The sequence below is a fragment of the Scyliorhinus torazame genome, chromosome 4 (genome assembly GCF_047496885.1).
Source record: "Scyliorhinus torazame isolate Kashiwa2021f chromosome 4, sScyTor2.1, whole genome shotgun sequence".
In the NCBI taxonomy this organism is placed as follows: Eukaryota; Metazoa; Chordata; class Chondrichthyes; order Carcharhiniformes; family Scyliorhinidae; genus Scyliorhinus; species Scyliorhinus torazame.
Window position 1 is genome coordinate 130,975,628 of NC_092710.1, and position 26,037 is coordinate 131,001,664.

The 26,037-nt window shown below is 51.4% G+C and overlaps 1 long non-coding RNA gene across 1 annotated transcript in view; it reads right to left on the bottom strand.

The window, feature by feature from the left end:
- Window positions 1–25,780, bottom strand: part of LOC140411640 (uncharacterized) — a 51,679-nt gene extending 25,899 nt beyond the window's left edge. Inside the window, exons 1-2 of the long non-coding RNA XR_011940916.1 lie at window positions 25,722–25,780; window positions 12,075–12,145 (exon numbers count right to left, since the gene is read on the bottom strand). This is a non-coding gene — a long non-coding RNA (uncharacterized lncRNA). The remainder of the gene's footprint in view (window positions 1–12,074; window positions 12,146–25,721) is intronic.
- Between the last annotated feature and the right edge of the window lie 257 nt (window positions 25,781–26,037).

A 26,037-nucleotide genomic window follows, 5' to 3' on the forward strand; every position in this document is an offset into this window, starting at 1 on the left:
TGTGCTCTGACTGTGAGATGTGGCAGGTCCGGGAGGCTTCCAGCGTCCCGGATGGCTTCATCTGCAGAAAGTGCACCCAACTGGAGCTCCTCACAGACCGCATGGTTCGGTTGGAGCAGCAATTGGATGCACTTAGGAGCATGCAGGTGGCGGAAAGCGTCATAGATCGCAGTTATGTAAATGTGGTCACACCCAAGGTGCAGGCAGAGAAATGGGTGACCACCAGAAAGGGCAGGCAGTCAGTGCAGGAATCCCCTGTGGTTGTCCCCCTCTCGAACAGATATACCCCTTTGGATACTGTCGGGGGGGATAGCCTATCAGGGGAAAACAGCAGCAGCCAGAGCAGTGGCACCACGGCTGGCTCTGATGTTCAGAAGGGAGGGTCAAAGCGCAGAAGAGTAATAGTAATAGGGGACTCTATAGTCAGGGGCACAGATAGGCGCTTCTGTGGACGTGAAAGAGACTCCAGGATGGTATGTTGCCTCCCTGGTGCCAGGGTCCAGGATGTCTCCGAACGGGTAGAGGGAATCCTCAGGGGGGAGGGCAAACAGGCAGAGGTCGTTGTACATATTGGTACTAACGACATAGGCAGGAAGGGGCATGAGGTCCTGCAGCAGGAGTTCAGGGAGCTAGGCAGAAAGTTAAAAGACAGGACCTCGAGGGTTGTAATCTCGGGATTACTCCCTGTGCCACGTGCCAGTGAGGCTAGAAATAGGAAGATAGAGCAGATAAACACGTGGCTAAGCAGCTGGTGTAGGAGGGAGGGTTTCCATTATCTGGACCACTGGGAGCTCTTCCGGGGCATGTGTGACCTGAATAAGAAGGACGGGTTGCATCTAAACCGGAGAGGCATAAATATCCTGGCCGCGAGGTTTGCTAGTGTCGCACGGGAGGGTTTAAACTAGTATGGCAGGGGGGTGGGCACGGGAGCAATAGGTCAGAAGGTGAGAGCATTGAGGGAGAACTAGGGAATAGGGACAGTGTGGCTCTGAGGCAGAGCAGACGGGGAGAAGTTGCTGAACACAGCGGGTCTGGTGGCCTGAAGTGCATATGTTTTAATGCAAGGAGCATTACGGGTAAGGCAGATGAACTTAGAGCTTGGATTACTACTTGGAACTATGATGTTGTTGCCATTACAGAGACCTGGTTGAGGGAAGGGCAGGATTGACAGCTAAACGTTCCAGGATTTAGATCTTTCAGGCGGGATAGAGGGGGATGTAAAAGGGGAGGTGGAGTTGCGCTACTTGTTCGGGAGAATATCACAGCTATACTGCGAGAGGACACCTCAGAGGGCAGTGAGGCTATATGGGTAGAGATCAGGAATAAGAAGGGTGCAGTCACAATGTTGGGGGTATACTACAGGCCTCCCAACAGCCAGCGGGATATAGAGGAGCAGATAGGTAGACAGATTTTGGAAAAGAGTAAAAACAACAGGGTTGTGGTGATGGGAGACTTCAACTTCCCCAATATTGACTGGGACTCACTTAGTGCCAGGGGCTTAGACGGGGCGGAGTTTGTAAGGAGCATCCAGGAGGGCTTCTTAAAACAATATGTAAACAGTCCAACTCGGGAAGGGGCGGTACTGGACCTGGTATTGGGGAATGAGCCCGGCCAGGTGGTAGATGTTTCATTCGGGGAGCATTTCGGTAACAGTGACCACAATTCAGTAAGTTTTAAAGTACTGGTGGACAAGGATAAGAGTGGTCCGAGGATGAATGTGCTAAATTGGGGGAAGGCTAATTATAACAATATTAGGCGGGAACTGAAGAACATAGATTGGGGGCGGATGTTTGAGGGCAAATCAACATCTGACATGTGGGAGGCTTTCAAGTGTCAGTTGAAAGGAATACAAGACCGGCATGTTCCTGTGAGGAAGAAAGATAAATACGGCAATTTTCGGGAACCTTGGATGACGAGTGATATTGTAGGCCTCGTCAAAAAGAAAAAGGAGGCATTTGTCAGGGCTAAAAGGCTGGGAACAGACGAAGCCTGTGTGGCATATAAGGAAAGTAGGAAGGAACTTAAGCAAGGAGTCAGGAGGGCTAGAAGGGGTCACGAAAAGTCATTAGCAAATAGGGTTAAGGAAAATCCCAAGGCTTTTTACACGTACATAAAAAGCAAGAGGGTAGCCAGGGAAAGGGTTGGCCCACTGAAGGATAGGCAAGGGAATCTATGTGTGGAGCCAGAGGAAATGGGCGAAGTACTAAATGAATACTTTGCATCAGTATTCACCAAAGAGAAGGAATTGGTAGATGTTGAGTCTGGAGAAGGGGGTGTAGATAGCCTGGGTCACATTGTGATCCAAAAAGACGAGGTGTTGGGTGTCTTAAAAAATATTAAGGTAGATAAGTCCCCAGGGCCTGATGGGATCTACCCCAGAATACTGAAGGAGGCTGGAGAGGAAATTGCTGAGGCCTTGACAGAAATCTTTGGATCCTCGCTGTCTTCAGGGGATGTCCCGGAGGACTGGAGAATAGCCAATGATGTTCCTCTGTTTAAGAAGGGTAGCAAGGATAATCCCGGGAACTACAGGCCGGCGAGCCTTACGTCAGTGGTAGGGAAATTACTGGAGAGAATTCTTCGAGACAGGATCTACTCCCATTTGGAAGCAAATGGACGTATTAGTGAGAGGCAGCACGGTTTTGTGAAGGGGAGGTCGTGTCTCACTAACTTGATAGAGTTTTTCGAGGAGGTCACTAAGATGATTGATGCAGGTAGGGCAGTAGATGTTGTCTATATGGACTTCAGTAAGACCTTTGACAAGGTCCCTCATGGTAGACTAGTACAAAAGGTGAAGTCACACGGGTTCAGGGGTGAACTGGCAAGGTGGATACAGAACTGGCTAGGCCATAGAAGGCAGAGGGTAGCAATGGAGGGATGCTTTTCTAATTGGAGGGCTGTGACCAGTGGTGTTCCACAGGGATCAGTGCTGGGACCTTTGCTCTTTGTAGTATATATAAATGATTTGGAGGAAAATGTAACTGGTCTGATTAGTAAGTTTGCAGACGACACAAAGGTTGGTGGAATTGCGGATAGCAATGAGGACTGTCTGAGGATACAGCAGGATTTAGATTGTCTGGAGACTTGGGCGGAGAGATGGCAGATGGAGTTTAATCCGGACAAATGTGAGGTAATGCATTTTGGAAGGTCTAATGCAGGTAGGGAATATACAGTGAATGGTAGAACCCTCAGGAGTATTGAAAGTCAAAGAGATCTAGGAGTACAGGTCCACAGGTCATTGAAAGGGGCAACACAGGTGGAGAAGGTAGTCAAGAAGGCATACGGCATGCTTGCCTTCATTGGCCGGGGCATTGAGTATAAGAATTGGCAAGTCATGTTGCAGCTGTATAGAACCTTAGTTAGGCCACACTTGGAGTATAGTGTTCAATTCTGGTCGCCACACTACCAGAAGGATGTGGAGGCTTTAGAGAGGGTGCAGAAGAGATTTACCAGAATGTTGCCTGGTATGGAGGGCATAAGCTATGAGGAGCGATTGAATAAACTCGGTTTGTTCTCACTGGAACGAAGGAGGTTGAGGGGCGACCTGATAGAGGTATACAAAATTATGAGGGGCATAGACAGAGTGGATAGTCAGAGGCTTTTCCCCAGGGTAGAGGGGTCAATTACTAGGGGGCATAGGTTTAAGGTGAGAGGGGCAAGGTTTAGAGTAGATGTACGAGGCAAGTTTTTTACGCAGAGGGTAGTGGGTACCTGGAACTCGCTACCGGAGGAGGTAGTGGAAGCAGGGACGATAGGGACATTTAAGGGGCATCTTGACAAATATATGAATAGGATGGGAATAGAAGGATACGGACCCAGGAAGTGTAGAAGATTGTAGTTTAGTCGGGCAGTATGGTTGGCACAGGCTTGGAGGGCCGAAGGGCCTGTTCCTGTGCTGTACATTTCTTTGTTCTTTGTTTGTTTATGGTGGAGGCCGTGACGGAGGCGGAAGGGAAAGAGTGCCCCCACGGCACAGGCTCGCCCGCGGATCGGTGGGCCCCGATCGCGGGCCAGGCCACCGTGGGGGCACCCCCCGGGGTCAGATCGCCCCGCGCCCCCCCCAGGACCCCGGAGCCCGCCCACGCCGCCTACTCCCGCCGGTAAATACCAGCTTTGATTTACGCCGGCGGGACAGGCAATTTCTGGGCGGGACTTTGGCCCATCCGGGCCGGAGAATTGAGCAGGGGGTCCCGCCAACCGGCGCGGCCCGATTCCCGCCCCCGCCCAATCTCTGGTACCGGAGACTTCGGTGGGGGCGGGGGCAGGATTCACGGCGGCCACCGGCCATTCTCCGACCCGGCGGGGGGTCGGAGAATGACGCCCCTGATGTTCCATTAATGCAACACATTTTGCCGTTGATAAGAAGATTTTTATAAGGCAGTAATGTGGATAAAAGTTCAAGATTTTCTAACATGCTTTGCTTGTGTAAACAGCCTGCGATCAGTCACACCATCTTTGCAATTTGAAACCGGCATGTTTAGCATCAGTAGGATTGAGCTCTGTAGGCCAAGTTTTATCAATGATGGCAATAAATTGTAAACTGAAGTTTACTTGGGATCCCCATTACATTTCGAGCAATGCAGAAGGTAGAAAATATCAATTCACATTATATAAACTAAATTTACAGGAGCAAAGATATAGGGTGAAATCTTACCAAAAAATGGCAAAGTATCAGTCCCGGTGAGAAAAACAGTGCAAATGCATTCAAGGGGATGGCTGCTAGGAAACCAACACCTGTTTCTCAGAGAGAGCCCTGACCAGCCACCTGATGGTGTGTAGCAAAGGCGGGACGTCCTATACCCACATTCCAGAAAGGGGCCCACCAGCAAGGTGATCGCCCCCTTGTGGGAGGGCATTGAGGCCTTGGACAGTGCCTGCAGAAGAGGATGGGGCAGTAGTGCCATAACAAAAATGAATAAGCTTCTTCGCACGGCCAGGTAAATCTGCCACCTCCAGTCAGTCAATGCACCCCCTCACCCACCCCTCGCACCAAGGTGATCTCTCACTCAGTCACCTCATGGATTGTCCACCTGTCATGAGCCCCCCCTTCACCACTCTGCCCCCACCCAACCACCTCCATGGTTGAGGGCATGAGCTCCATGATGCAGGGTTTCAACTAAATGGTGCTGTCCCGGATGCGACTCCAAGAGTCTCAGCGCCAGAGGATGGTGACGATTCTGGATCTCACTCCAGCTGCACTTCTATCACATGGAGGAGCACAGGGGGCCCCAGGCAGCCAAAGGGAAGAGGATTGGCAGGAGCCCACTGGGAGCCCTCTATCCAGGGTACCTCCAGTCCATCTGATAGCCCCCCCCTCTGAGCGACACATCTCCAGCTCCGAACACCGAAGAGGGTAACACTGCAACATCCATGCTGCCCGAAAATACATGCGGGCCCTTGAGGTCCAGGCCTCCAGAGGCCACCCGCCAAAGTCATCTCAGGCAACAGGGCGTGGAAGGCAGCAGACCACTCAACCTCAGCTGTGGTTCCTGGGGAAACACCTAGATGAAGTGCCAGGATTAGGAAGTGTAAGAAACTGTAGGCACCTGGTGGACATTGGTGAGTAGAGGTATTCGTTAAGATTGGTCATCACTATAAAGAAACACATGAAAATAAACATAATTTTGTTCACCAGCAGACCCTACTCCTGTTATTTCATGGCGCCATGGTCTGTGAATCCCCGCACACACTCAGCGCTTCATCCCTGTGCTGGTTGAGTGGCATCGCTATGTCTCTGCCACCTCCCACACTGATGGCTCAGTGCCAGGAACCGGGGTTTGGTTCCGCCCTTGGGTGACTGTCTGTGTGGAGTTTGCACGTTCTCCCAGTGTCTCCGTGGGTTTCCTCCGAATGCTCCGGATTCCTCCCACAAGCCAAAGATGTGCAGGTTAGGTGGATTGGCCAGGATTAATGCATGGAGTTATGGGGCTAAGGCGGGGTGGTGGGCCAAAGTAAGGTGCCGTTTCGAAAGATCGGTGCAGATCCGATGGGCCAAATGGTCTCCTTCTGCACTGTATGGTTCTATGGGATATTGCTGAGGAACTTCATCATCATTCTGCTGCAGAGTCCAGTCAATGGCTTTAGTGCCCTGTCCATGGAATCAGGTATCATCACAAAAACCTATCGCTGGCACGATACTAATGATGAGTTCACAGTCCCCACGGTTGGAAAGGTCCTCACGCCTAGTCCTTTCGCCCCCATGACCCGAGGCCTCCTCCTCATCCTCTGTGGGTTTCCCCTCGCCACCCTCCTCGGCCTCCTCCTCATCCGATGAGATGTGGCACTTTTCCATCTCCTCCTGTTCACGTGGTCTCACCTCTGCAGGGCCAAGTTGCACAATAATGTTGGATACCCTCTGGGGGATGTATTGGACGGCACCCCACGACTTGTTCAGGCACCGGAACCACATCTTAAGCACTCCAATTGCCTGCTCTACCAGCACGCGCGTTCAAGCATGAGCCTCGTTGTAGTCTTCGCCTGTTTGTGCCTCTACACTGGCGGCATCAGCCACCTTCTTATTGAGTGTCCTTGTCCCCAAGGATCCATCCTTCCAGCCGCTGATCTCCCTCACACACGTCTGGGATCTGTGAGTGCCCAAGAGGTAACTAACATGGACAGTTCCCTGGAAACGGGAAAAAACCTTCATGATTCACATTGTGTGGTCACAGACAATCTGAACGTTGAGGGGTATAGTCCCTTGCGATTCATAAATGGTGCCGCATGATGCCATGGAGAGCATAGGGCCACATGGGTGCAGTCTATCACACCCTGCACCAGGGACATGCCCGTTAAGTGGATGGAGTCTATGTCCCTGGCATCTTGACTCTCCTGGTCCTGGGCCAAGTTGACATGCATGTGCGCCCTCACATAGAGGGCATCTGTAACCTCCCTAATGCATTTGTGCCTGGCAAACAGGGAGATGCCACACAGATCGCTGTTGTGGTTCTGAAATAACCCTGTGGGGCCCACCAGGCGCAGGAGGCCTCAATGGCATCTGTCGACACCACAGTTTCCTCTCCAGGGACACCCGTTGGTGAATATAGCCTTGGTAGAGGGGTAGACCCTTGTGTCAGGTGACCACTCAGTCGCCCGCAGCCTAAACCTATTTATGGCAAGTTTCAAGTTTGGCCAGGTAGGAGCACGAGGTGGTACTCCTCCCTTCCCGCCCCATTCTGCACCAAATGCCCGTAGGTCAGGAGCATGGGCTGGATTGCAAACAAGGCTGTAATATGACGTTTTTCAAAACCTAAAAAGTAGGTGCAGCCTAAAACAACTTACACAGTCATGGTCCACAGACTGCACCAGGCCGCAAAAAAGACTGGTTCCTTGGGAGTCCATGGACCGTTGCAGTCTACAGTTGTATGGGACTGCTCCATGTAAAACCCTCCACCCCAGGTCCCCGGGTTTAGGGGGAGGACGCCTCCAAAGAGGACTCTCAATGGGGACCTCCATCGCCAGACAGCAACAAGGTATGCCAAGATGTGTCCGAGGGTGGGTTCAGGGTTTGGGGCCAATATGAAATTCCACCAGAGCAGGGATCCACTCAGATGGAAGTCCACCACATACCTGTGCATCCTTGAGCCCACGAATGCCATCTTGTCCGAACATGCCCGTTTCTGAGGCCATGGATGGCATTGGCCACGAGCTTGACATTCATCACCACGCGATATATCAATTTTCAGAGTGTCATCCAGCCCACTCCTCCATCAACCAGCACATCTCCGATCCTGGTCACCCTGGCAGCCACAACCCGCCTCATCACCAACCATCCAAAATGACATTGGTAGTGGTGTGAATTCCTGAGCAGCAGCTCCCTGACAACAGCTGCTATCCCAGATGAATGAGGTGACCATCTTCCAGACTTTGAGTGGGTCCTGGCAAAAGATGTGCAGCACCTGCGAGGAAAAACAAAGACCCCCTCAGAGCTATGAACAGGAGCTGCACGCTATAGCCCAAACCGTGCACCTCGCAGAGAAAATGTGTCGCCAGGGCACATCGTCTAGGAGGGGGTTCAACGTAGAGGTATCGCTGCAGTGTCTGAATGCAGAAGGTCTCTACCTGGGTGCAAAGGAACACTGGTGCCTGACCGCCCTCCCTAAGCAGGAGACTCAGCTCAGCAGCGATCCAGTGCGGTCTTTTGTCCCAGAAGATCTCTGAGTATTTTCTGGATCTTTTGGACAACATCAGGGGGAGCCAGACGGTACCGCAACATGGAAACAATCAGCTGGTTTATGACCAGAATTCTGACCCTCTAAGACAGCACTCGAAGCAGTCCTGTCCAGCGTTTCAGGCTAGCGGTGACTTTGGCCTCCAGTTCCTACCAGTTCAGCGGCCAGGATTCCTCAGCCAGGCAAAGATGGACTCCCAGGTAGGGGATGCTGGTCCTGCTCCAGGTGAAAGGCCTGAGCTCCTTGGAGGGGGTTCATCTGCCACGGACCGACCAGGAGTCCGAAACACTTGGCCCAGATGATCATGGCAGAGTACGCAGCCTCGCATGCGCACATCCTCCACAGGTCAGCAGGGTCCATGAACATGAGGGGCATTTCATCAATGTAGGCTGAAAGGGCCACGCTAATGCCCAACTTTCACAGAACCAATCCCGTCAACCTCTGCTGCAAGAGGCGCAGAAAAGGCTCCTTGCAAAAGTAAAGCCGCCACAGTCCCAGATGACAGTAGGCTACCTTCCCCTTTGAGGGAGAGAGCTGACTGATGGTGTTTAACCAGAAGATCACCACACCTCAGACGAGGGGCAAGGTTGAGAAGGTGGAGCCTTCATGAATAATGGAATGTAAGGCCTGCTAGTGACTCCTTCCCTCCGAGATTGAGAGACTGAATCCTCGCCCTGAGATAAACTTATCTGTGACCCCATGTCCTCTCCGGTGCACCCTGAGCAGTGAAGAACCCAGAGAATCATGGCTACCTGAGCGCTCAACTCTGATATCCTCCTCGCAGTTGAGGACGTCAGGTTCGCGCCTTTGCAGGCCTGTTACAAATGACACCGGCGTGATATCACGCCAGTGCCCAGTGAATATTCCCTGAGGGGGTAAGGACTGGAGAGGTATTAAGATGTTGTTCCGAGCTCCCGTGGCGTGATTCGCAATACTCCACCAGAGGGGATGGGGATGTGAAAATTCCAAAATCCAAACATCCCTGGACAGAATCGCATTATTCAATGTTCTCTGGCTTTTGAGCCCGTATCGAGTTTCTCACAGGCGGAGAGTGCGGGTTCAAAATCATCCCCATGAAGAAAGTGGTAGATGGCACAATAATAGTGTCATCACAAAAAATTAACTTACTCTTTGTTAAGTTGCCCTGGTAGATATAAACAGCCCACCAAAGTAAACCAGATTGCCATTTTGTGCTCCTATGTAATATAGGTTTTGTCACTTCTTGTTCTCTGTAGCTTCAGCTACCCGTTTTTAAAAGGTCTGAGCACCTTCATTTTCTGAAAGTTGATTCAGTGGATCTATTGGTACAATGGCATGACCTAGGGATGTAGCAACGACGCCCCCTTGTGACTATAGGACTTGGTACTCCCTTTTTTCACATGTATTTCTACAATCTCTCCTCGTTCAGATAAATGAAGCTAATCCAGCAGCAATGAGTACGAACATTCATTAGGATGTCAAATTGCTTGTTGGTTGCAGCAAGCTCGTTCAGACAGCCTGCCCAAAATCCAATCTAAACTTGAGGCCTTGTTTTTTTATCGGTGTGAATTTAACTTCTTGAGAGCTATGCAGCTTTTTAAATATATGTTAAAATTCCCCTGCGGCAACCTAGTCCGAAATTTCACGCTGACGTGTTCAAACTGAGAAGGTCATTGAGAGGTGTGTAACACAGCATTTCTTTCAGGCGACTTTCCTCTTTGAAGATGAAATTTCCCATGAAGACCTAAGCTAAGGATCAAGGTAGAAAAGATGCCTTGTTCCATGATAACAACTCAAAATTGCTTCTTAACTTTTTCCCATCCTGAACAATAAATGCAAAGTCTCATGGAGTGCTAATGAGAAAATATATTTGCTGGAATCTTGCAATACAACACATGTAGTGAAATTCCATTCCCCTCTCATTCAAATTTGTCTCATTTAAAAATATATCACCTAATTTACATATTGTTGACAAGTCAGTTGGATGTCAGGTTTATACACAGCCGCAGTGATCTAGGAAATATAACACAAGGGGCGGAATTCTCCAATCCCGCGGCAGAGTGTCCACGCCGTCGTAAATGCCGTGACGTTTTACAACGGCGTGAACGGGCCTCTCCCACGTCTAATTCTGGCCCTTGCAGAGGGCTAGCACGGCGCTGGAACGGTTTGCACTGCTCCAGCTGCAGATCCCGGCGCGTACTGGGCGCCACGGGATCCGCCCATGCGCAGTGGCACCGACGCCAACGGGAACATGCGCAGTGGCACCGGCGCCAATGCATGCATGCGCAGTGGCCTCCTTCAACGCGCCAGCCCCGATGCAACATGGCGCAGGGTTACAGGGACCGGCTCATAGGAAAGGAGGCCCCTTGCCGCAGAGGCAGGCCCACCAATCGGTGGGTCCCGATCGTGGGCCAGGCCACATCGGAGGACCCCCCGGGGCAGGACCCCCACTCCCCACCCCCAGGCCGCCACCCTTAATCGGCGTGGTCCCGCCGGCTCAGAGCGGGCTAGAACAGTAGCAGCGGGACTTGACTCTTTTCCTACGACCGCTCGGCCTATCTTGGATGGAGAATTGGCAGGCTGGCCGCATACAGCGGCCCACAAGCGGTGCCGTGCCAACCACGCCGGCGCCAAAGGCACCGATTCTCCGCAGTCACGTGCCGGCGACTCTGGCGGTGTGGCCCGTTCGCGGGGATTCTCCGACCCGGCGCGGGACTGGGAGAATCCAGCCCAAGGTACCTTAGACAAAAACTAATTTCTGTCTGGAATACTGATGATCCCTGTATTTGAAATTAAAATTTAATTTCCACACGAAGGAAAGCATTCATCTTAACAAATTCATGAACCAACAAATCTTTTTGTTTCCTTGGCCTGGGCCTCTTCAGTTAAGAGTTTTATTTAAGAAAAGCGTCACCTTCATTTTTGATGAAGGTACCCTGATAGTGCATTGAACAATGCTTACTGAGAACAAAAAAAAGATTTTTCTGTCAGAAATAAGGGTTTGCAACAATGTTTAAATTTACTCAAAAATGGAGATATACCACACACGGTTTAAAATGTGGCTAAGAAGAAATATTCTCTTGAAATCCGTTCCAATCACCTAGTTGGTATTTTAACATGTGATAATCCATTGCTAGTGTGTTTTTGTGCAAAATGCAATCAGACATAATTGTTTTTAACTCTGCAATGCCGCCAAAAGTAAGGTATTGTTATGATCGCGAGACGGTTTAGCACAGTTGGCTGTCATGCAGAGCATGGCCAACAGCGTGGATTCGATTCACGTACCGGCTAAGGTTATTCATTAAGTCCCCATCTTCTCAACCTTTCCCCTCGCCTGCAGTTAAATCACCAGCAGTCAGCTCTTCCCCTCAAAGGGGAAAGCAGCCGATGGTCATCTGGGACAATGGCGACTTTTTTACCTTACTTATTGTTATTATCAGTATGTGGTGAGTGACAATATTCCTTGCCAATAACCTCATACTGCATTCATCTACAAAATTTAGCTCCTAGTTTTAGCTCCTTGGCTAGTATCGATGACCCTTGTGCTAGCTAAGGGTGATGCAACGATCATTCCCATTCCATTTTTCCTTGAAATCACTATTAGAAATCTGTGACGATACTTGATTTTTAGTTTATGAATCAATAATTGACTCAAAATTGTTTCTTCGCCATATAAATTCAATGGTGGTTGACTGCTCCTACTGGCACCCCGCCAGCACCATCTCCCCATCACCACCACTTCCACCACCGCTCCATACCATTGCAAGAATCACAAGGGTCACTTGGGTTGCCAGTTGTGATTGGATGTATTCCTGGAAGTTTCATCACATAACTTGTCCCCACATTCCAGCCATTTGTCAGCCAACACAACCTTCATTGTGATGCACTGCCTACCTAAGCCAATTGGAAAGCAAAAAGACTCCTTACCCAATTGGATGTTGCTTGAACCTCATCTGCCAGGCAGCCATTTTCATCCCCCGTTTTCAATATTTTTCTATCTGGTAAAGAGAAATATTTGAAGAAAATGACAAAAACAAAATATTTTAATATCCCTCCAGGACTACACGCAGAATTGTCCTGGACATTGACCTTCAATTTCTGGAGACATCAGATCAATCCTGGAGCATGGGGATGGGGTGCCCCCTTTCATGGGAGTGTCCCTTTAAGAAATGTTTTTGTCTTATTACATGGCTTTAGTGATGTCATTGTGTGGGTGGAGCTGGTTTGTGGCTCTGTGAGTTTTTACTTTCCTTTTCACAGTTGGCTGCTGTAGACTCATACAGAGAAGTATTTTGGCCTGGCTCTCTATTTTCAATTTTAAAGAGTTATTCCAAGGAAGAAACCCAATGATTATAGTTACCTACTGTTTAATTAAAAAGGGATTTTTGGTTTATGGGATCTTGTTATTGAATTGGAACAGTTAAGGGGGGAGCTCATTAAAGGGTTATACATAGATTACTGTAACTGTGGGATCGATATGTTTGTAGTTGATAAAAATTCTTACTGTGTGTTTATACAAATGTTAACTAGATTCAGAGAATAAAGCTTGTTTTTTGATTAAAAGCGCCTAATAACTGTCGAATAACACCTGAAAGACAGGCTCTTGTGCTCATCGCAGCCAAAATCAATAAACAATTATTGGTCAGGTGAACTCCATAATATATTTTGGTGTTTTCTAAACCCTGGCCCAAAACCCCCCACGTTACAGGCAATCCACAAAGGACATCCACCCTTCCTTCCCACCTTTTTACAAATTGGGTTTAAAAAATGCCATACCCACCCCCACCCGCCAACTCACTCCAACCGTATTAATGCATGGGCAGCATAATATTTGAGTCAATTGGCCTAATGAACTCAATTCACCATTAATCGTTTATTTTAATTGGTGGGCGTGGGGTTAATTTTGGCAACCACTAAACTACCATATTATTGGGAAAGGCACGGGGATGGGCAGCAAGGTGGTGGTTTGTCACCCCTCATGTTTTATATCCCCTTCCCTCAACTGCACCCAAGCCAAAAGCATGCCTGGTGGAGAGAGCTGTAAAATTGTTTATAGGATTTGGGCATGGCTGGCTCGGCCAGCATTTATTGTCCATCCTAGTTTGCATGAAAAGGTGGTGGTGAGCTGCCTTCTTGAACTGCTGCAGTTCCTGAGGTGTAGGTACACAGACAGTGCTGTTAGCAAGGGAGTTCCAGGATTTTGACCAAGCGATAGCGAAGGAACAGCGATGTATTTCAGAGTCAGGACAGTGAATGACTTAAAGGGGAACCACCAGGTTGTGCTGTACCAGGTATCTGATGCCTTGTCCTTCAAGATGGTAGTGGTTGTGGGTCTGGAAGGTGGTTAGGTGAGCTTTGACGATACACATTGCTCCCACTATTTGGTGGTGGTATAGGGAGTGAATGTTTGTGGAAGGGTAATAGTCAAGTGTGATACTTTATCCTGGATGGTATTGAGTTTCTTCAGTGTTGTTGGAGCTGCACTCATCCAGGCAAGTGGAGAATATTCAATCACACCATGACTTGTGCCTTGTAGAACGGTGAGAGGCTTTGAAGAGTCAGGAGGTGAGTTACTTGCCGCAGGATCCCTAGTCTCTAATCTGCTCTTGTAGCCACAGTATTTATATGGCTAGTCCAGTTCAGTTTCTAGTCAATGATAACCCCCAGGATGTTGATATTGGGGAGTTCATCTACGGTAATAGAACTGAATGTCGAGGGCTGATGGTTCGATTTTCTCTTACTGGAGATGGTCATTGCCGGGCACTTAACAGCCCAAGCTGGTCGTGCTGCATTTGGACATGGATTGTTTCAGCTTTTGAGGAGTCATGAATGGTGCGAAACATTGTGCAGTCATCTGCGAACACCCCCGCTTCTCATCTTATCATAGAATTTACAGTGCAGAAGGAGGCCATTCGGCCCATCGAGTCTGCACCGGCTCTTGGAAAGAGCTCCCTACCCAAGGGATTGAAGGAAGGTCATTGATGAAGTGTAAGGTTTTCGGGCAATTCGGCCCTTTTTGGACTGCCCAAGAATAAAACCCAGAGACTGTAAACTGACTTTTCAGCCAAGAGAACGTAACCAGATTTCCCAGCAGGCTTGGTCCGCTGAGCTGAGTAGGGGCATAGGTATTTACAAACCCCCCCTAGGAGCTACAAGGAAGAAGGAGCCAGACAACGAGATAAGATCAAAACACAGACAAAGGGGCACGGGAATACACAGGGGGCCTGCCTGCAAGCAGGACAATGGGATGGTCATAGCCCCATGCAGATGTAAATGACCTGGCCTCCACCAGAGCAGAATCCAATTAACACCCCATCAACATAGCAAGGTGAGAATAGCAGCCATCTCCGGAGCAGCTGGAAGACTGAAAATCTTCACAAGAGAGCTTAACCTTGTTATCCTAAAAAACAGACTGTCTGGGCTCAGTATATTGCGCTGGAAAAGCCCCTTGAAGATAAGCGGTAGAAAAAACCAAGTTGGAGGCGGACCTGGGGGAGGTACTCCAATCTTGACAGAAGCCACCGGCAGGAACTCACTGGAAGGAGGGGGCGGAGTCGGCGCCAAATTCAAATCGCGGCAGGTCTGCCTGGCTGGAAGGAGCGGACCTGCGAGGAATACCCGGAAGCAAACAGCTCTGACCGGCTCAAAGGGGGCGGGACCAGCGGGAACTTTAAACTTGGACTGATACAACGCAAGGGAGGAGGAAAACTCGGAAGTCAACAGCTCTGACCGGCTCAAAGGGGGCGGGACCAGCGGGAACTTTAAACCTTACCAATTCAATGCAAAAGGGGCTGGCCGAACACAGGAAAAGCCTGGTAAAACGGGTATAAAAGGGGCTGTGTTTCGATTGAGGGTCTCTTGGCTCGACCTCTCCACCTTTGACTTGACCTCTGCAGCCTGTGACTGTAAGTACCCTGCAGCAGCTTGCGAAACTCCCTCGACCTTGATAGTGGTTGAGGCTTTGGGGAAGGGGACTTGATTTGTGTTCTGTGTCATTGCTAAAACTGTGTAACAATAAGATTTTTCGTTGTGTCCGTTATAGTACTTTCTGAATAGACTTAGTTTGTGTTAGAGTTTAAGATTTTATTATAATTTCTTCTGTTTGATGATTTTGACCTGGGTTTTGCAATAAACCTTGATTTGCTGATAATTGGAGTCGTTTAAATTCTTCAATCTCTCACCAGCGATCTCTGACCAAGTCATTGTTAAAATATTCCTCACCTTAATTCCGGGTTCAAGAATCTAGGGTCATCTTGAGCGATTCACTCAGGACAGGCTGCTGGTTAGGTAATAAACAGCAGCGTCCTATTCTCTCTCTTGGGAAAGCTACTCCAGCGAAGTAGGAACCGGGTGGGTGTTGCACCACCGGCAAGAGAGAGAATCACCTGGGCATTGGTAGGGGTCTGGATATCTGTGTGATATAAGCCTCAGGCTTCCGGTTAGGGATAAACGGCAGGCTTGATTCAGTGCTCTCTCCCGTGGAGGTGTCCCAGTGCGGCATCCCCTGGCCTCTGAAGTTTCAGTGCCAGCTGGAGAGAGACACACACAGATACTCAAACCCCAGATATCGGCCCAGTAGTGGAGTAGCAGAGATGGCACCCTCTACAATGGCGACCGCGGCAGGACCCCGGTGGTTTGGAGTATGTGACTTGGCAGAGGGGGTGAGGGAACGAAGTAAAATGGAGGAGAGAATCTCCTCGTATTTGTGGCAAAAGGTCAACCTCACCAAACCTTGGGTCTCAGAACTAATCAATGCGGAGCAACCGGTAATGGCAGCGGCTGCATGGACAGAAAGTAAGGCGCACAAAAAGCACTTGGAGAAGGCAGTTTGGCTGGTTTGCCTGTCTCAGCAGGTAGTCAAAACAGAGCAAAGGATCGAAGAGTTAGAGCAGGAGGCTAGCGCAGCGGAACGACTGCGGGAGGAATTGGCAGAAATGAAACAGGAAAGCGAATCTAACTGGTGTAAGAAGGACTATCTCCACTGCCAGATAGTGGAGGGTAAAGAAAAGGAACGGAGGCTCCAGGAACTCTATGCTCGGAGTACAGAGCAGTGTAGGAAGCTGGAGGGGAAGTTCCGGGACATCCAGGCAGCGTACCGAGTGGCTCGCGAGGAAGTAGGGGACTGTGCCCATGGGCCGTGCCAGGCACGAATAACGGAGTTGGAGGAGACCTTGTCCAAGTTCAGGGGACAGATACACCTGGTAGGTCCAGGGGGGTTCCCTAGGGGCAAGGTGCTCCTCGCAGCGGATGATTCCCCAAAGGCCAAGGGGAATAGACCGCCTCCTGAGGCACCGGGATTGTGTCCGGGTCGGCAGGGGGGGATTGGACTGCACGTTCAGGGGCAAGTCCAAGGGGGGTCGGCAGGGTACCCCCAGCTGGAGGCGTGTCCGCCTGGTTTCGTATGTGGGTCCCCATGGGATGGGGACAGACCGCTGCCTGGGATGCCGGTGATGGGGCCGGGTCAGCAGGTAGGGTTTGGACCGCCCGGTCAGGGGCAGGTCCCAGGGGGGTCAGTGGTGTATCCCCAGATAGCGGCGTCTCCTATATGGGTAGCTAGCCCGGGGACAGGGGGGCTACCCAACGGGGCAGGAGAGCTGGACAGTGGGGAGGAGGAGCAGGAACCCCAGGTAGGGCAGATGTGCCCTGTCAGACAAAGAAGGTATGGTCCCCCGGCGGGGCTGGCGAATAGGGGACTGGTTGAGGGCGACATTATCATTCCTCATGGGGCATCCGCGCTCAGGGGGATGGTGGCCCACGTTCCCAGGCTAACTCCAAAAGGGGATCCGTCGCTTCATTTTATGGAGGTGGAACAGGCAGCCAGCATTAATGACTGCGACGAGGGGGAGCAAATAAGGATGCTCCTGATGACCCTAGATGCACAGCTATGCAGGACAGTGACCTCTGGGAATGGGGGAAGACCTGACACATGGGCGGCAGCACAGACTGCTGTTCTGGAGGCGATGGGCTTGAATCTGGGGAGCCCTTTCATGAGAGTGGGGGAAACCAAGCAGCAACCAGGGGAATCTCCCACCATGTTCGCAGACAGGCTGTGGATTGTCTATATGGAGGCATGCGGGATTCAAGCGGATAGACGGAATTTAGGGGAAAGAACCGCCCACTGGCTGAAGACCCTAATTGCCAACTGTCTCCCTAACGTTAGGGCAAAAGCCGAACACTGGTTCGACCCGCAGACCCCGGCCCTTAATGAGGAAGAGGTCCTTAGGAAACTTACCCTCGCATATCGTAATGGGGAGAGGGGTGAGGACAAGCCCCTTAAGGGTAAGGTGCACGAAATTGTGCCAGCAGCCCCTAAGAGAGAGTGGAAGCATGAGGGCACCCGGACCTCCGACAAGAAACCGGTATGCTACGGGTGTGGGAAGGCCGGGCATTTCAAGAGGGAATGTAAAAACCCTAGCAAGCAGGAGAGGGCTCCCGCAGTAGAGAGTCAGACCCCGGAGGTAGGAGCAGCTGCCCCGGGAACCATCGAGATAAGTAAAATTTTAGCCCTTTTGCAAGGCTCAGGACAGGTGGCAATGGCAACGGGCCAGGGTCAGCCCGCCCCCGCACCCAGGGAAGCCTCCGAATGACTAGCCCCTCAGCAGCCCACCTTTCTATGCCCACTGGAGTATGGCCCGTGCGGGAGACCCTGGGTCAAGATGGAGGTCCAGGATACGGTCGGGAGTTACCTACTGGACACAGGTGCTTCCAGTACTATAGTCCACACGGACAATCCCTGAGCATCCCCTCTGTCTAGCGGGGTACCCTATAGTCTCATCGGATTTACCGGGAACGAAAAAATGGGTTTTTTCTCTGTTCCCCTGTCTATCAGGTTAGGGGCACTCCAGGCGCACTGGAAATGCGTCCTGATGAGATGGGAACAGGAGGGGAAAGGGATCCTAGGAGCTGATTTTATAGTGGCTCATCAGATCCTGGTGGACCTAAGAAATCACTGCCTGTGGGGTGCAGCAACGGAAGGGAGTGAAAGGGAGTTGAGGGTAATTGACAGAGCCCAGGAGAAGGGAGCTTTGTGCGTGGTACAGCCAAAGGAAGGGTACGATTTAGAAGCCCTGGAGAGGAATACCCCGGAAGAGTTCAGGGAATATGTCCGCAGGAATCTGGCTGCTTTTGCCACCCACAAGCATGATTGTGGGAGAGTTACTGGGACAGAGGTCAGGGTAGATGGGGACCCCATGTCCCAGCCCCAGAAACAGTACCGCTTCCCCCGGGAAGCAGAGGCAGACTTGGAGGTGGCCCTAAACTCACTGGTGCGGCAAGGGGTGTTGAGGACAATTGCTACCCATGTGAACTCACCGCTCTGGCCGGTGAGGAAGCCGGACAACTCCTGGAGGGCCACCGTGGACTACAGAGTCCTGAATAAAAACATCCCGGCCTGCGCCCCAACGGTGGCGGCCGTGGCAGACTTGCTAGGAGAAATTCCAGCATCCGCCTCAATTTTTACGGTGCTGGATATTTCGAATGGATTTTGGTCCGTCCCGGTCAGACGGGAGGACCAATATAAGTTTGCCTTTACCTTTAAGGGGCAACAGTACACCTGGACCTGTCTCCCGCAGGGATTCCATAACAGCCCGAGCATTTTCCATCAATGCATGGCCGAATGCTTAAAGGGGTTCAGTGAGCCACACAAGCTGGTGCAGTATGTGGACGACATCCTGTTGTTCACCAGTAATAGTGAGGAGCATGGGCCCCTGGTGGACGAGCTGTTGGGGTTATTGTACAAAGGAGGGCTGAAAGTTAACCCTAAAAAGGCACAGATCGGGTTAGGAGAGGTGAAGTTCCTGGGGTTAACCCTGAGAGCTGGAGAGAGAGGGATTGACACTGCCAGGAGACAAACAGTGCAGGAACTCCCAGTCCCCGTAGATGTAAAGGGGATACGGTCCTTTTTAGGAATCACCGGCTACTGCAGGGATTTCATTGAGGACTATGCCACCACAGCAGCGCCTCTGCTTAGGCTGCTGCACAAGGGGGTGGAGTGGGACTGGGACAGTAAGTGTGAGACGGCGTTCGTCCGACTCAAGGAGGACTTGCAGAAAGCCCCAGCCCTGGGAGCCATTAACCCCCGGGAGGAGTTTTTCCTGGAGGTGGCCGCAGGCAGTGATGGCCTGAGTGCTGTGCTCCTCCAGACCCGGCATGGCAAGTTGAGGCCGGTGGTATACTCCTCTCGGGTCCTCACAGACGTGGAGCGGGCATACTCCAACTGTGAGAGGCATCTGCTGGCCACCCACTGGGCGGTAAAGCGGATGCAGGTATTTGTCAGGATGGGCCCCATCACCCTCCTGACACATCACACCCCGACCCAAATGCTGCTGGACGGCAGGATTAAGGACGGCACGGTCAGCAGCGCCAGGATCACCAGGTGGACCCTCCTGCTGTCACAAATGGCCCTTCAGGTAAAAGGGCTGAATGAGCCACAGCTCGCAGCCAACCTGATATACCCCGGGGAGCCACACCACTGTTCCGTAGAAGGGGTATGGGAGGTAGGGTTCGGACTCCGGGCAGGGCTGCACCCCACAGGGAGGGAGATCTATGTGGATGGGTCCAGTACTGTAGCAGAGGGCGTCAGGTTCACGGGCTGTGGGATCTGGGACCCCGATGCAGAGATAGCCCTGGCCCTTAAACTCCCCCATACACTCAGCGCCCAGCAGGCAGAGCTGGCTGCAGTGATGTATGTGGTGACCCACCCCGACCGTTTTCCCACGCCGTATACCATCTGCTCAGATAGCATGTTTACATGCAACTCCTGCACGGAGTACCTGGCTATCTGGTCCCGCCGAGGATACACCTCCTCGGATGGAAAGCCACTGGCCACAAAACCCCTCCTCGAGAAGATCGTGGCGGCAGTTGGGCAGGGGGAGGACAGGCATATCCTTAAGGTGAAAGCTCACTCCAAAACAGAGCCACGGGGCGAGGGGAACCAGAGAGCAGACGGCCTGGCTCGAGAGGGGGCTAAGAATGGGATAGCGTGGGACCCGTACGAAGAGGGACAGGTAGCGGCCGTTACGAGACAGCCCCAGAGGGGGGATGGAACGAGTTTGGCCCCAGATCTAGCCACTGCCCAGGGACAGGACCCCGAGCTAAAGAAAGTCATAACGGCCATGGGTAGGCAGGAAAGGATAGAGGGGCCCTATGGGGGAAAGGACATCACCCTGAAGGAGGGCATGCTCTTCAGGGGGGACCAGTGGATAGTGCCTTCCCAGCACCATAGGGAATTTATTGAAATGGCCCATGAGAGCCCCGGAGCGGGACATCCCGGCCCTGAGACCACCTGGCAACGGGTGGAGAGGGTGGGGTGGTGGCCGAGCCTCCGGGAGGATGCTCGCGATTTCTGCGCGAGCTGTTTGGTGTGTGCTACTAATAACCCGGATCCCAAGAAAAGAAAGGTCTCGTTGGGGCACATCCGCAGGGTGGAGGGGCCCTGGCAGTCGATACAGATCGACTATATTGGACCCCTTCCCCCAGCGGCAGGGGGTTACAAGTACTGTCTGGTGCTGGTGGATATTTTCACAAAGTGGGTTGAAGCCTTCCCCTGCCGAACAGCCACCGCAGCAGGCACAGCCAGGATATTGGTCAGGGAGGTATTCTCGAGGTGGGGACTCCCACAGTTTGTGGAGTCAGATCAGGGGAGTCACTTCACGGGACAGGTGATGCAAGCGACCCTAAAAGTCCTGGGGATTAAGGCAAAGTGGCATGTGGCCTATAACCCTCAATCCTCAGGTCCTGTGGAAAGGTTAAACAGGACCATAAAGGAGAGGATCAGGAAAGAAACAGGCAACTCGCCCAACCGGTGGGTAGAAATCTTACCCCTAGTTTTAATGGGGATCCGAGCAAGTCAGTCCAGGAGCACAGGGTACTCCCCGCACGAGCTCATGACAGGGAGGGTTATGAGAACCCCGATCCATGTCAGGGTACCTTCCCTGACAGAGGGGCAGCTTAGGGAGGTAAACCGGGACAGGTTCGCTAAGAAGCTGATGGAGCAGCTGAAGGCAATTAATTGGCAGGCAGCATTTAACATGGGAACCCAGCACCGGAGGAACAAGCTGCTGCTCGAGCCCCACACTACCCAGGAATGGGCCATAGGGGACCAAGTAATGGTCCGGAATTTTGCACGGGTAGGAGCCTTTGAGCCACTGTACGCGGGACCGTACAGTATAGTGGACAAGGCCAGCCCCATGGTTTACGCAGTACAGCTCCCCCGGAAGATTAGATGGTTCCACGTGAACCAGTGCAAACTTTTCGACCCCACCAGGGCCGGTAAGAGCAAGTTGGGGGGGGGCTGGGGGTGATAGTGGAGAAGCCGCCTGCAGAATTAACGACGGTGGGGGAGGTCCCTGACTCCAAGATCACACAACCGGTGACAAGGTGCTGTCCCGAAGGGGCAGTCCCAAAGAGACCGACAGTGCTGCAAGCACCCAGCCCAGGGGCAGTAACGATTCCCAAGCCCTTACCTGTGGGTCAGGTGGCCTGCCTTAGTATAGAGGCTAAGGAGGCGGAGGAAGTGGAGGTATCACCTTGGGCTTGGGAACCAGTCAGGGGACGAAGGAGCAATCGGGTCTCCAAGCCCCCTCTAAGATGGTCCCCATCACACCTCCCTAGAACCCGGTCCCGCAGTAAGGGGGCCCGAGTAGAAGGGAACGCTGAGGGATCCCCGAACCCGGTTGGGGAAGGAGAGGCAAGGGGCAGCCCGAACCCCCGGGAGGGGACGGTCTGGCCCGAGCCGTTCGACCAAACAGGTGACCTGCCCCAGTTTAGCGGGGCACAGTTTTAATTTGGCCACCCGGAGACGGGTGGCATTGTATATATCATTTTCCCCCTGCTAGTTCTAATTAGTGTGTAGTGGTGTGTGGGTATTTAGGATCGTGGGATCACAGAAGCGCCTAGTGCAATGGTATAATGATGGAGCAGCAGGCACTAGGACCCTGGTGGAGCCGGGCTGTGGACACAGAACCACAGACAGGCTGCGGCAACTTCAAAGCGGGAGCTGCTGCTGCCGCCGGATAGCAGCAGGCACTAGGACCCTGGGGGAGCCGGGCTGTGGACACAGAACCACAGACAGGCTGCGGCAATTTCATGTTGATTTCACAACTTCAAAGCGGAAGCTGCTGCTGCCGCTGGATAGAACCCATACACTTTAAGGTAGGTAGGGCTGTAGAGGCAAGGATGTGTTTTGTCTGTTTTACAGATGGGGCACCCGACGATGTGGAGCTTGCTGATGATCTTGGCGATGGTGGGACCAGGTGAACTCCGCAGAGGCGAGACAGAAGAGTCCTTCGACTGACCGGGTTAGGGTGACTGAGGGCAGGCGGGTGTGTTTAACCTGTGAGGGGGACGTTCCTTTGGGGAGATGGTGGTGGCCCAGGAAGCTGAGGCTGGACATGAGGGATCGGTCCTCGGACTGGGAACGCCTGGACAACAACACCTACCGGACCATCACGGGGTCACCGGGTAGGATCACCGTTTGCTGGGATAAGTGGTGGGCTTCTGACCAGGGCAGGTATTTGTGTTTATGGGGATCTACCAAGGCATGTCCACAAGGGGCATTAATCACTTTTGTAAGGTGATGGCAGAACCCAGGGAACGGGATGAATTGACCGCACTGGGGAGGGATGTGTAACGCCCAGGGAAGGGATGACTGTAAAAGCTACCGAACTGCTGGTTCAGGTAAAGCGACCCCTGCCCACAGCCCAACCAATCGACCCTCACAACTGTCCGATCACCACCAGGGGGGCCTGAGAATGGTTTAGTGTTTGCCCCCACAAAGAAAATGTTGTACAAGGGGGTACATTATGCTGTCGCCTCAGTTGGACTAAACCTCTCAGCTGCAGGTATCGACGACGGAGGAAAAATGAAGAGCCTTCAACGGGAAGAAGCGAAGTGCAGCCAAGAAAGGAGGATCCTTAGTGAAATAAAGAGATGCAATTGTAAATAGTTGTATGGATTCGCGGGTTTCAGTTACTTGATTGTGATATATGTACAGGGACCCTTACGTTTGGGGTTCCGGTGAAATGTGTATATGTTACTGTGTGTTTGAATTAAGTATGATCTTCTCTTTCCCTTTCATTGAAATCAGGGGTAGCCTAAATTAAGGGAACTGTCTTGGGACGTGTAGTTTCGCACGATGTTGAGGGGGGGCCTACGGTCCACACAAAAGGAAATGATTGCCCTTCACCTGTGTCGATACGGTCCAAGCAGGTAGGGACGTATCGAAGGGGCATCTGTAAGGTTTTCGGGCAATTCGGCCCTTTTTGGACTGCCCAAGAATAAAACCCAGAGACTGTAAACTGACTTTTCAGCCAAGAGAACGTAACCAGATTTCCCAGCAGGCTTGGTCCGCTGAGCTGAGTAGGGGCATAGGTATTTACAAACCCCCCCCTAGGAGCTACAAGGAAGAAGGAGCCAGACAACGAGATAAGATTAACACACAGACAAAGGGGCACGGGAATACACAGGGGGCCTGCCTGCAAGCAGGACAATGGGATGGTCATAGCCCCATGCAGATGTAAATGACTTGGCCTCCACCAGAGTAGAATCCAATTAACACCCCATCAACATAGCAAGGTGAGAATAGCAGCCATCTCCGGAGCAGCTGGAAGACCTTTTGAAAATCTTCACAAGAGAGCCTAACCTTGTTATCCTAAAAAGCAGACTGTCTGGGCTCAGTACATTGCGCTGGAAAAGCCCCTTGAAGATAAGCGGTAGAAAAAACCAAGTTGGAGGCGGACCTGGGGGAGGTACTCCAATCTTGACAGAAGCCACCGGCAGGAACTCACTGGAAGGAGGGGGCGGAGTCGGCGCCAAATTCAAATCGCGGCAGGTCTGCCTGGCTGGAAGGAGCGGACCTGCGAGGAATACCCGGAAGCAAACAGCTCTGACCGGCTCAAAGGGGGCGGGACCAGCGGGAACTTTAAACTTGGACTGATACAACGCAAGGGAGGAGGAAAACCCGGAAGTCGACAGCTCTGACCGGCTCAAAGGGGGCGGGACCAGCGGGAACTTCAAACCTTATGGATTCAATGCAAAAGGGGCTGGCCGAACACAGGAAAAAGCCAGGTAAAACAATATAAAAGGGGCTGTGTTTCGATTGAGGGTCTCTTGGCTCGACCTCTCCACCTTTGACTTGACCTCTGCAGCCTGTGACCGTAAGTACCCTGCAGCAGCTTGCGAAACTCCCTTGACTTTGATAGTGGTTGAGGCTCTGGGGAAGGGGACTTGATTTGTGTTCTGTGTCATTGCTAAAACTGTGTAACAATAAGATTTTTCGTTGTGTCCGTTATAGTACTTTCTGAATAGACTTAGTTTGTGTTAGAGTTTAAGATTTTATTATAATTTCTTCTGTTTGATGATTTTGACCTGGGTTTTGCAATAAACCTTGATTTGCTGATAATTGGAGTCGTTTAAATTCTTCAATCTCTCACCAGCGATCTCTGACCAAGTCATTGTTAAAATATTCCTCACCTTAATTCCGGGTTCAAGAATCTAGGGTCATCTTGAGCGATTCACTCAGGACAGGCTGCTGGTTAGGTAATAAACAGCAGTGTCCTATTCTCTCTTTTGGGAAAGCTACTCCAGCGAAGTAGGAACCGGGTGGGTGTTGCACCACCGGCAAGAGAGAGAATCACCTGGGCATTGGTAGGGGTCTGGATATCTGTGTGATATAAGCCTCAGGCTTCCGGTTAGGGATAAACGGCAGGCTTGATTCAGTGCTCTCTTCCGTGGAGGTGTCCCAGTGCGGCATCCCCTGGCCTCTGAAGTTTCAGTGCCAGCTGGAGAGAGACACACACAGATACTCAAACCCCAGATATCGGCCCAGTAGTGGAGTAGCAGAGATGGCACCCTCTACAGAAGCTACTGAAGATGATTGAGCCTAGGACACTACACTGAGGAATTCCTGCAGTGATGTCCTCGAACTGAGGTGATTGACCTCCAATCACCATGACCATCTTCCTTTGTGCCAGGTATGAGTCCAGTCAGCGGAGAGTTTTTCCCCTAATTCTCATTGATTCCCATTGACTCCAGTGTTGCTAGAGATCCTTGATGCCACCCTTGGTCAAACGCTGCCTTGATGTCAAGGGCAGTCACTCTCACCTCATTTTAAATGATGAAAACCCATCTATAAAGCTAGGGAAAGCCTAACATAAGATTGAGTGCTCTGAAATCAACTTGAAAGTGTCTGAAGTTTGAGCTTGAGAGCATGTGGTTCTGATGCTGATTCTTTAAAGCTGCCAATAGTTCCTCCTTTGAATATGAGTTCACAGAACACAAAAATTAACAAACCTCAGCTGAGATTGAGACAAATACATTTATTGTTAAAAAAAAAGCATACCCCTCCAACCTTACAATTCTCTCAAAATAATCTCAAATTTCACAAGCTGTTTTCTAATAATGAACAATCCTAACCTTTCCTCTGTACCATCCCCAAGACCCCCAATATTACTCAGCGTGAATTATTTATTACCCAAATGCCACATAACATTACAAACCCTCAATTCCAAAGCTTCTAACCTTAAGCCTAATGCTTGTGATTTGGTTTCTCCGCATATAACTTTCAACCTTATTCACCTTCACAACAATCTTGCTTGTGCAGCCTTGATGATTTTTTCCCACCGGGTCCTCTTCTTGATCTGGTGTGGGTACTCCTGGAGGATTTAAATAGAAACAGGATAGACTGTGACGGGATTAGTGTAGTCTTACCAAAAATGTCCTGGAATTTTTGTCTGATCATCAGACGGCACGGTAGCACAAGTGTGGGCAGCACGGTAGCACAAGTGGATAGCACTGTGGCTTCACAGCGCCAGGGTCCCAGGTTCGATTCCCCGCTGGGTCACTGTCTGTGCGGAGTCTGCACGTTCTCCCCCTGTCTGCGTGGGTTTCTTCC